Source organism: Pinus tabuliformis, chromosome X, assembly GCF_031772625.1.
Source record: "Pinus tabuliformis cultivar Carrire ecotype Pingquan chromosome X, CPIR1, whole genome shotgun sequence".
In the NCBI taxonomy this organism is placed as follows: domain Eukaryota; kingdom Viridiplantae; phylum Streptophyta; class Pinopsida; order Pinales; family Pinaceae; genus Pinus; species Pinus tabuliformis.
Window position 1 is genome coordinate 1505141991 of NC_142308.1, and position 10932 is coordinate 1505152922.

Consider the following 10932-nt stretch of genomic DNA (forward strand, 5'->3'; position numbering starts at 1 on the left):
AATTAACTTCGTTTTTTTAATATGACAGTATCAGTTGTACACACTCGTGGTGTTTGACGAGCAACAAAGTGGGGTTCCAGTCGCATGGGTGGGGATGTCACGTAATACATCACAAGATACACCATTATGGTTGGAGAACCTCATGCATAAGTGTTATCAACTTTGTCCTGATTGGAAGGTCAATGCCTTTATCGTTGATGATGCATTGGCTGAAATTATTGTTTTGAGGTAACTTCAAAATTCTTATTTGACATTGCAACTTGTACTCATTCTAAATATGTCTCTCTTAAAATGAATTAAATATGGGGAGAATCACTAAGTGTAAATTAATATTGTGTGTTTGGCACATAAGGAGGTGATCCGGATTTAAACAGGAACGCAACAAATTACAGAGATAACCATATACACAAAGATGCAGCGGAAATAATACTTCATTTCATTAATGGAAAATACTGAAATATGCTTACAAACAGAAATGGAAATAAACTAGCTAGGGCGATGGTAGCTTATCTCTGAGAAGAGATGTGATGGCTACATGCCTCTGAACTGTGTTACAATGAGGCTCGAAGGCCTATTTATTGTTGAGAAACAATGGAAAAACCCTTAACATTCCAAAACCTAACCCTAGGAGATGAAACGCCAAACTGTGGGCCCCGTTTGGGGGTAAGTTGGTACATCAACTTCCCAGGGTCGTAACTTTGGCATATGATCTCCGTTTGACGCGTACAATAGCTCCCCGGATTCCCCAAAAAACGTCGTTTAGGGCCTCAAAACGGCTCCGGAAGTTCAGGACCCGAAAAACTGCTAAAAATAGTAAGTTGTGCTACAATTAAGGAAACTGAAAATGTTGAGAAAGACAATGGTGGGGGTCCAGGTGGACTTGGCAGGTGGCCACCAATATCCACCTGGATCATTCCTCCCCCCTTAGGAAGCAATGGTCCCCATTGCGTTGAGCTCCTCCATGAGATGAGGAAACTTCTGCTGAACTTGTTCCCTGGTGAGCCACTTGCCCTGTTGAAGGAGTTGGCCCGCTTTGACAACTCGATACAGTTGGATATTCTGTTGGCGAGTGTTCTTGATCTGTGTGTCCATGATCCGATCAGTTGCAGCTTGTTCCATGCAATCTGGATTTAATTCTGTGGGTTTGAGCTGTTCTGCAATGTCGGATGTGTCTAGCAATGGTGGAAAGTATGGCCGAAGGCGGTCCACATTGAATACTAGGTGCAGGCCAAGGAATGGGGGAATGCTGAGCTCAAATGCATTGTCTCCCATAGCCTTAGTAATGGTGTAAGGACCATATCGGAGTGGTCTCAATTTCCGATAGGCTCCAGTAAGGCGTTCCTTTTGCAAATGCAACCAGACTTTGTCGCCCACCTGAAACTTGTGTGGCACCCGATGTTGATCATGTCGCTGCTTGTACTTGGCACTTGATTTCTCAAGAATGTCATGGACCTGCTGGCGAATATGTTGGATGCGCTCAATGAAGCTAGTGGCCTTATCTGTTTCGGACTGGACATGTGCTGAATTCATGTGAGTAGCTGCAAGTGGCATGGCCACATCAATGGGGCATAGTGGCTGGAATCCCAAACCCACCTGAAAAGGGCTATGGCCAGTGGAGCTGTGAAGAGCTCGGTTGTAGCTGTGCTGAACGTAGGGGAGGCTCTCGTCCCATGTGCGTGGATGCTTTGAGTTATACATGCGCAGAATGTGCACAATCATCCTATTGACAACCTCTGTCTGGCCATCAGTTTGAGGATGGAAGGCTGTGGACTTCGTGAGTTTGGTGTCCAGCATTGACCAGAGACTGGACCAAAAGGTGTTGAGAAACCGACTGTCCCGATCTGAGATGATAGACTGTGGGATCCCAAAGTGCACCCACACTCGTTCAAAGAAGAGTTTAGCAGTGGCTTCTGCTGTGATATTCTTCTTGCAGGCCATCATAATGGCCATCTTTGAGAACCTGTCGACGACCACAAAAACACAGTCATTTCCATGCTTAGTGGAAGGAAGGCCTGACATGTAATCCATGGAGATGGATTCCCAAGGTCGACTAGGGGTAGGCAACGGGGTATAGAGGCCTTGCTTCTTAATGGTCGGTTTGGCAATGGCACAGGCAGTACATGATCGGATGTACTTCCCAACATCCTGTCGAAGATTCGGCCAATAGAAATAGTTTTGCAGTACTGCCACTGTTTTCGCGACCCCGAAATGCCCAGCAGCCCGACTGTAGTGTGCTTCCCAAATCATCTTGGCACGCTCACTTGAAGGAACACAAAGGTGACCAAGGTGGCATAATAGGGCATCCTGGAGGTGAAAATCTGCAACCTGCCGACCCTCCAAGAGTGTCTGGTATGTGTGGCCGAATTCTGGGTCGCTTTTGTAGAGAAGTGGCCAATCAGAAGTCTCGTGCCCACAAGAGTTGAGCACGGTGGTTAGCGCCATGATCGGTGGTCGACTGAGGCAATCTGCAACATTATTGGTGCTGCCCTTTTTATACTTGATATTCAAGTGAAACTGTTGCAGGTATGTAGACCACTTCTGATGGCGATCATTCTGCAATTTCCCTTGGGTCTGTATGAACTGCAGAGTTCGGTGGTCTGTGTGGATGACCGTTTCCTTCCCCAAAATGTAATGCTTCCATTGTCGGCAAGCCTGTACAATGGAATACATCTCTTTATCATAAGTGGGGTACTTCCGGACTGTGTCTGAAAGTGTTTCACTGTGATATGCCACTGGATGTCCATGTTGAGTAAGGACTGCCCCAATAGCATAGTCAGAGGCATCTGTCTCGACCTCAAATGGTTGTTGTAAATCTGGTAACGCGAGCACTGGTGCCGTGCAGAGGCGATCCTTCAACTCCCTGAATGCCTTCTGTTGAGATTCAGACCAAAAGAATTTTGCTTTCGCCCCGCCCTTGGTGACTTGACTCAAGGGCCAAGAAATATGAGAAAATCCCAACACAAACCTGCGGTAGAAGTTGGCAAGACCTAGAAAGCTGCGGAGCTCTGTTAGAGTGGTTGGAGAGGGCCAATCCCGAATGACTTGGACCTTGGCTGGATCGACATGCACCCCCTGTTCATCAATGATGTATCCCAGATACTGAACCTCGGTCATGCCAAAAGTGCATTTCTCCAAATTGGCACATAGCTTGTGTTGCCGCAGTGTTTGGAGAACCTGTCGGATGTGGTGGAGGTGCTCTTCCCAACTCTGGCTGAAGATCAGAATGTCATCCAAGTATACTACTACAAAGGAGTTGGTGAATGGCCGCAAGATGTCATCCATTAGCCTCATAAAGGTTGCAGGAGCATTCGTCAATCCGAAAGGCATGACCAACCATTCGAAGAGGCCCTCCTTGGATTTGAAGGCAGTCTTCCACACATCTGAGGGTTCAATTGGTACCTGGTGATATCCTGACTTCAGATCGATCTTGCTGAAATATTTCGCCCCCTTTAGTTGGTCTAGGAGGTCATCAATCCGCGGGATCGGGTACCTATTACGGACAGTGATCTTGTTCAGCGCCCGATAGTCAATACAGAGTCTCCACGTCCCATCCTTCTTCTGTACCAACACTATCGGGCTCCCACAGGGCGAAGAACTCGGACGGATGTGACCTTTCTGCAGGAGCTCCTGAATCTGCCTCTTGATTTCATTGTTCTCCAGAACGAAGCGCTGATAAATTGGTCCATTGGGTAGCGGCGCACCTGGGGTCAGATCGATGGAGTGCTTGACTTGACAGTGCAGAGGAACCCCTACCGGGGAGGTGAAGATGTCTTCGTACTCCTCCACAATCTTGTCCATCTGTAGCTGCCGTGCAGAGGGACCCCGTTTGGAGGCCGCGGCCACTGTCTTCTTCTTCCCTTGAGGGCGTATCATCAGGAAAACAAATTTCCTGGTTTTGGAAATGATCTTACTGCATTGTTTTGCAGTAATCAAAGAGATGGCGGCAGGTGGTGCTACCTCTGGTATCCTGAACAACTTATTTCCCAATGTAATAATAACAGCACGGGGCCTTGATTCATACACAGCATGTCGCTTCCACAAGTATGGTTGTCCTAGTAATACATCACAAACTTCAAGGGGAGCAATGTCACACAATACCTCATCCGTGAAGGGCTTGATGTTGTATGGAAGGCGACACTGCTGGCTCACGCGAAGATCTCGCCCTTGGTGAAGCCACCCAATGGTGTATGGTTGTGGATGTGCTGTGGTCGGTAAGCCCAACCGCTTCACGACCTCTGCCGAAATGAGGTTCTTTTGACTCCCGCTATCAACAATGAACTGTATCGGGGAGCCCTTTACCCACATCTGGGAGTGGAAGAGACGCTCCTCCTCCTCTGGATCTTCGGGTTCATTTTTCTGGATCTTTGCGGTAGCAACAGTGGCGCTGGGATCCGCATCAATGATTTGCTTCCCTTTTTCATACCCCTTATCGGGTTCTGACTCAGAGTCGGAACATGCATCTGATTTTGAAACCTTTAGCTCAGCCACCAGTGACTGCTTGGCCCGACACTCACTTGTGTTGTGAGTGGAGCTCTTATGGAACTCGCACCATTTTCCAGTGTCCTTTCTCGGCTTCGCGGCGTTGCTCTTTGCTTGCTGCTTCGGCTGGTTGTCTTGGGCTGTCCCGCCTTGGCTTTGTCCTTTGTTCTGTGGTTTAGGGGCACCTTTCCCCTGCTTTGGATTCGCAGATCCAAAGTCTCGCTTCTTTTGTTTAAACTTCTGCTCGACCTTGACGGCATACCGGTATGCTGCGCCGAGCGAGGGGATGTTTAGGAACTGTATTTCTTCCTGGATGTACTTGTGCAGGCAGCCACGGTATTTGAGTATCAAATGTTGCTCCGAATCCTTGATACCCAACTTTGTGCGAAGGGTATGGAAAAGATTGGTGAACTCCGGCACGTCTTGGTCCCTTCCCTGCCGCAGCGTGGTCCACTTTATGTATTCATCCTCATAGCTTCCGACAGGGTAGTACTGCTCCTTGATGGCATCCCGGAACGAATCCCAGGTGGGTGCGGCTGAAAATAGTGAGCCAGTACTTTCATCCTTCTGCTCGCAGTAGGTTTCCCACCAGTCCTTGACGTGGGGGGCTGCTTTGAGAAGAGCAAAAACAATCTTTTCCCGACTCGAAAATTCATGAACAGAAAAATAACCCTCTAGCAGATTTAACCATTTATCTACGGCATCGGCGTCTATCTGACCCTCGAATATGGGGATTTCAAAATTAACTTGTACCTTAAAGGGTGTGGCGTTTCCAGAGGAGCTGCTGGAAGCCGATGCGCCGCTTCTGGGTAGCCGCTGAAGGATCTGCGCAAAGCTGTCCATCATCGCGTTCCGTTGTCGCTCGAGCGCTTCTTCGAGCAAGATTTTGATGGGATCTCTTGCCCCCTCGTCTTTCTTCTCGTCCGCCATGGGAGGCCGTCAGGATTTGCGAGGCTGGTCTTGCAAAGGTTCAACCAGTTCAAGCCCTAACTCCTTATATCCCGACCTTGTTGGGGACATGCAAAGAAAAACAGAGAAAAAGCAGACCGCTCTGATACCACTGATCTGGATTTAAACAGGAACGCAACAAATTACAGAGATAACCATATACACAAAGATGCAGCGGAAATAATACTTCATTTCATTAATGGAAAATACTGAAATATGCTTACAAACAGAAATGGAAATAAACTAGCTAGGGCGATGGTAGCTTATCTCTGAGAAGAGATGTGATGGCTACATGCCTCTGAACTGTGTTACAATGAGGCTCGAAGGCCTATTTATTGTTGAGAAACAATGGGAAAACCCTTAACATTCCAAAACCTAACCCTAGGGGATGAAACGCCAAACTGTGGGCCCCGTTTGGGGGTAAGTTGGTACATCAACTTCCCGGGGTCGTAACTTTGGCATATGATCTCCGTTTGACGTGTACAATAGCTCATTAGAAAGATCTATCCGAGCACTATCATTGTTGGAACAAGCAACACCATTCCATTCCATGGACTCGTGTTGCCCCCGGATTCCCCAAAAAACGTCGTTTAGGGCCTCAAAACGGCTCCGGAAGTTCAGGACCCGAAAAACTGCTAAAAATAGTAAGTTGTGCTACAATTAAGGAAACTGAAAATGTTGAGAAAGACAATGGTGGGGGTCCAGGTGGACTTGGCAGGTGGCCACCAATATCCACCTGGATCAGGAGGGTATGGCTCAAAAATGTTAACTGGTTGGCTAGTAGTCCAAAAAAAAAGAAAAACAAATGTTCAATGAACTAGGCCATATCATGAAAAATTGTTCGAACAATGAAGTGACTAATGCAATAAATGGATTTTTCATCAAATTTGTAATTGAGGAGAAGCTCCCAGGGACTATTTCCACAAGAATTGGGTTGTTAGTGATATGTTTAGTAAGTTCACATATTGTTTCTTGTGTTTATACCTCTTTTTTTTATTTCATAAAGGAAAATAATGTTGTGGAATCATACCACTGTTATCTCAAGACTAAATTTCTATCTAATCGAAGAAAGAAATGTTCTCGTAGGATGGATTGGATATTTTATACTCTCCTCACAAATTTTGAATCGTGTTACCGGTTCAAGGAAATTTTGAAAAAAGAAGGATATTTGAACAACCATAAGAAAGAGAAGCAACTTGAATCATCAACGGAAAAAGCTAGAAGAATTCCAGATAGTGGTTGTAGCCCTCATGAGAGCATATCTCATTCTTATTTGGTGAGGAGTCAAAGTACACTTGACAAGCGATATCTTATCACCTAGCATCACACAAAATTTTTCACTTGTGATTTCTCATGGTTTATTCGTGGCAACATTTTCAATCATGCCATAAAGGTTGGTTGGTTTTATTCCCCTTCAATGAATTCACATGCTTTATTGGATCATGATACCATATCCAATACATTCAATGCCCTTCCTGAGATATCTATAAAGGAATCAAACCTCGATGCAAATGTTGACATAGCTATCATGGTTGATAACAATGTAGATCCAAATGTTGAAGAACTTCAGTTGGCTAGAGAGGAGTTGTTTGGCTACCTAGACCTACTGAGGAATAGGCCTCCTGCTACTTTGAGCAAGACAAAACAATTGATTGGTTTGGTTAAAAAAATAATGGATGATGCCAATGATCTTCATATTATGGACTATGACTTCACCCTTAGATTGGGTGCTTATGAGTCATCTTTGAATAGAAAGAAGAGTTTCCTTAGCCCTAAAATAAAAAACAAAAGAGGAAAACAAAGTGGCAACTAGGAAATTTATTTGAATGTCCATGCATCTGAATATGAACCATTTCAGTTTCAACAGCTCAACAAGCGAGGCTGTCCTCGTTCCAATAATGCATCCTTTATTGTCCAGGTAAGTTCCATAAAGTGATGATATCAACATGTTTTCTTAATGAAGTATTGTGCAAATGTTTGAAGTGGTGCAATATCCCACTAGTGGGTTTGCAAATACAAGAGCTTACCTATGGATCATCCTCCATTGGAGCATGCTTCATTGAATGAAAAATTGTCCAATTAGTGATTTGTCAAGCTTGTTTTTATATATTTGATCTTAATTTTCTCCTAAATGTGTGTATTGGATTTTATTGATGTTGTTAATGTAGTGTATGAATGTTTGCAAAGGTGCAACATCCTACTAGTGTGCCTTCAATTCCAGCACATAGATGAATGCACCATCAATCTAGCTATCATATCATTCATGGTGCATTGGATGGGATTCCTAATTCATATAGTCCATTATTATTGTGATGTGTGTATTACTTTACATGTCATTATTTTCTCTGATGAAAATTTCATTGTTATCTTACAGATGCAAGAGCTTCTCCTATGGATCATCCTCCATTGGAGCGTTATTCGTTGGTTGACAATTGTCCAATTAGTGATTTGTCACATTTTTTGATATATATTTGCTCTTAAATGTGTGTATTGAATGTTATTAATGCTGTTAATGTAGTGCATAAATGTTTGCAGGGGTGCAACATCCCACTAGTGTGCCTTCAATTCAAGCACATAGACGAATGCACCATCGATCTAGTTATCATATCATTCAAGTTGCATTGGGTGGGATTCCTAATTCATGTAGTCCATATTGTGATGTGTGTATTAATTTACATGTCATTATTTTCTCTGATGAAAATTGCATTGTTATCTTACATATGAAAGAGCTTATCCTATGGATCATCCTCCATTAGAGCATGCTTCATTGGTTGACAGTTGTCCAATTAGTGATTTGTCAAGTTTGTTGATATATCTTTGATCTTAATTTTCTCTTAAATGTGTGCACTGGATGTTATTGATGTTGTTAAAGTAGTGTATGAATGTTTGTAGAGGTGCGACATCCCACTAGTGTGCCTTCAATTCAAGCGCATAGATGGATGCACCAACGATCTAGTTATTGTATCATTCAAGGTGCATTGGATGGGATTCCTAATTCATGTAGTCCATATTTTGATGTGTTTATTGCTTCACATGTCATTATTTTCTCTAATGAAAATTGCATTGTTATCTTACAAATGCAAGAGCTTCTCCTATGGATTATCCTCCATTGGAACATACTTAGCTATTTTAAAACTCTCAAATCACTGATTTGCCAGGTTTGTTGTTATATATTTCCTCTTAGTTTGCTCTTAATCTCATTGCGATCAATGGTGGAGATTTATCTAAATCACTAGTGTAATTAATTACAATGCATTAGTCTTCTCATGACTTAAAATTAAAAGACTCTTCAATTTAATAAAAATGAATTACAAAATAGAAAGGACTCAAACAACTTCCCACACATTTGACACAAAAAATGTGCATAAGTCCTTATCCAAGATACAAACATCAACATATATCCATCATTCAAGCCCTAAATTTACTTGCTTATTACTTGTCTCAAGGACTGAATTGATCATTGCTATTATCACTTGTATCATTGTTGTAATTTAATATCTTTTATGCATGTTTTGCAACATTCATTACTCTTTTCTTGATTTTTAGTGTTTGGGATTATCTTGCATTGAATATTGACTTGGTAATCCTTTTAAACAACCCTATATCCACATATAGTCAAATCTGGAAATTATTTTGATAACCACCTCATCCTTACATTATTTATTATCTCCATTCGTGGGGAATTAAGTAATTATATAGGTGTCCTTATAGTAGGGAATTCACATGGATTCCAAGTGTATTTGGTTGTTGTTCCAAGGTTCATTTAACTAGCTTCTTTCCCTTGCTTTGTTGACTGTCATATTGTCATTTAGTTGGCTAGTCTGTTGGAGGTTAAGTTGTTGCCAAGGCAAGTCTATTGTTACACCATCATCCTAGAATTGTATGTTGTTGTTGAAAAGGTTAGGCTTTTAGGTTTTTCACCAACCAATCCTTAGGTGGTCAACTACTCTTTTCATTGTAACAAATTCAATGTGAGGTTTTGCTTAACTCAACGTTCTTGATGGTTGCCTCCTTCACCATTTCTTAATCTAAAGGTTGAAGAGTGGAAGAAAGAAGAGCTCTTTGTTGCTACTATGTTTTCCATAGAAAAAATATATATCCATCCTTTCAAAGGCTTCTCAAATTGTTTAGAAAGAACCTCAGTCAATCATGAACAATTCACCTAAGATGTTAGAACGGAGGAAAGAAAAGTTGCCAACTGCCCTTGAATTCACGTGGATGCCAAGTGTATTGGATTGTTGTTCCAAGGTTCATTTAACTAGATTCTTATGGTCACGTGTTAAATATTAATAAACTTATCCTATCTTATCTAATCTAAACAATCTCCATCTTATGAAAATGAACCACCACCCCACAAACGTTGACTCATGGAATGCAAAAAAATAGCTATGGACCTAAGTTATCAACATTAAGGACCCCAAAATTGCGCATTGTTGGCCCTTAAACAAAGGATTTATCATTTTGATTCTTTAGTGTGGTTTTTAAATTCCAACCCAACCTGATCCTAAATTGAATAATCCCTCTCTTAAAGCATTAATGAAGTAAAGCACAAGGGGTGTATGAGTAAAGCACAAAGGGTGTCAGCGAATTATAATGGTTGGTTTCCAAAATTACAGTCAACACAACATAATGGATATCACTTGTTTATTTCGTTCATCAATTTTGGTTCACTGAAGCTCTAATCTAGCTATCAAGCCCGCAATATGTTTATGTTTCATGTGATTCCAAATTCTCATCTTGGGAAAATTGTTCCTTGTATAATATATGCATGCATATATTAAAATCTTGTGACGTGTCTCAAGATTTGGTTATGTTATGCAGGTCATTTTCCCGACAGACAAATAACATGCCAAAGAGAAATGTTTGGAAATCGAAACAAATGATTTGGAGACAACTTGTAAAAAAACATTCATCTCTTCTGATTCCCAGTTCGAGAGCTCGGTTGAAAGCATGCTCTCTTCGATGAATTTTATAAGCACAAATAGATCTTTGTACTTTTTCTATAATATAATCTTTGATCTTCCATCAAATTGTTTTTGAGAAATTACTTGTACTGAAAAAATGAGTTGAAACATCCAGTTGTTTATTAATGAAGCATTGAAGCAATGGTTAAATGTACTTGATTACTCATTCTCTAATTTAAATAAGAACTATGATTGCTCTTTATTGATCATGTTTTGCATTTTAATTTTGGATTAAGATACCCTAATGTAAATTTGGGGCATAGACTTGTGAATTGTGTGCAAAAAAACTATGCAAAGAGCCTATTCAAGTCCCAGTGCCTACAGATGTTGCGTTTTCAATTCTAGAATTGTATCTGGACGAGTATTTGGCATTTGGGTTTTTTCAATTCTGGAATGGTATCTGGACAAGTATTTGGAATTCTTATTTACACAGTGTTAACATTCATTTATGTATTTCAAGGTGTAATGGAGAAACTAATGAAAATTGTGCATTTCCCACATCAAGAGATTCGAGAAGTCTTTGGGAATACTGCAATTGAAG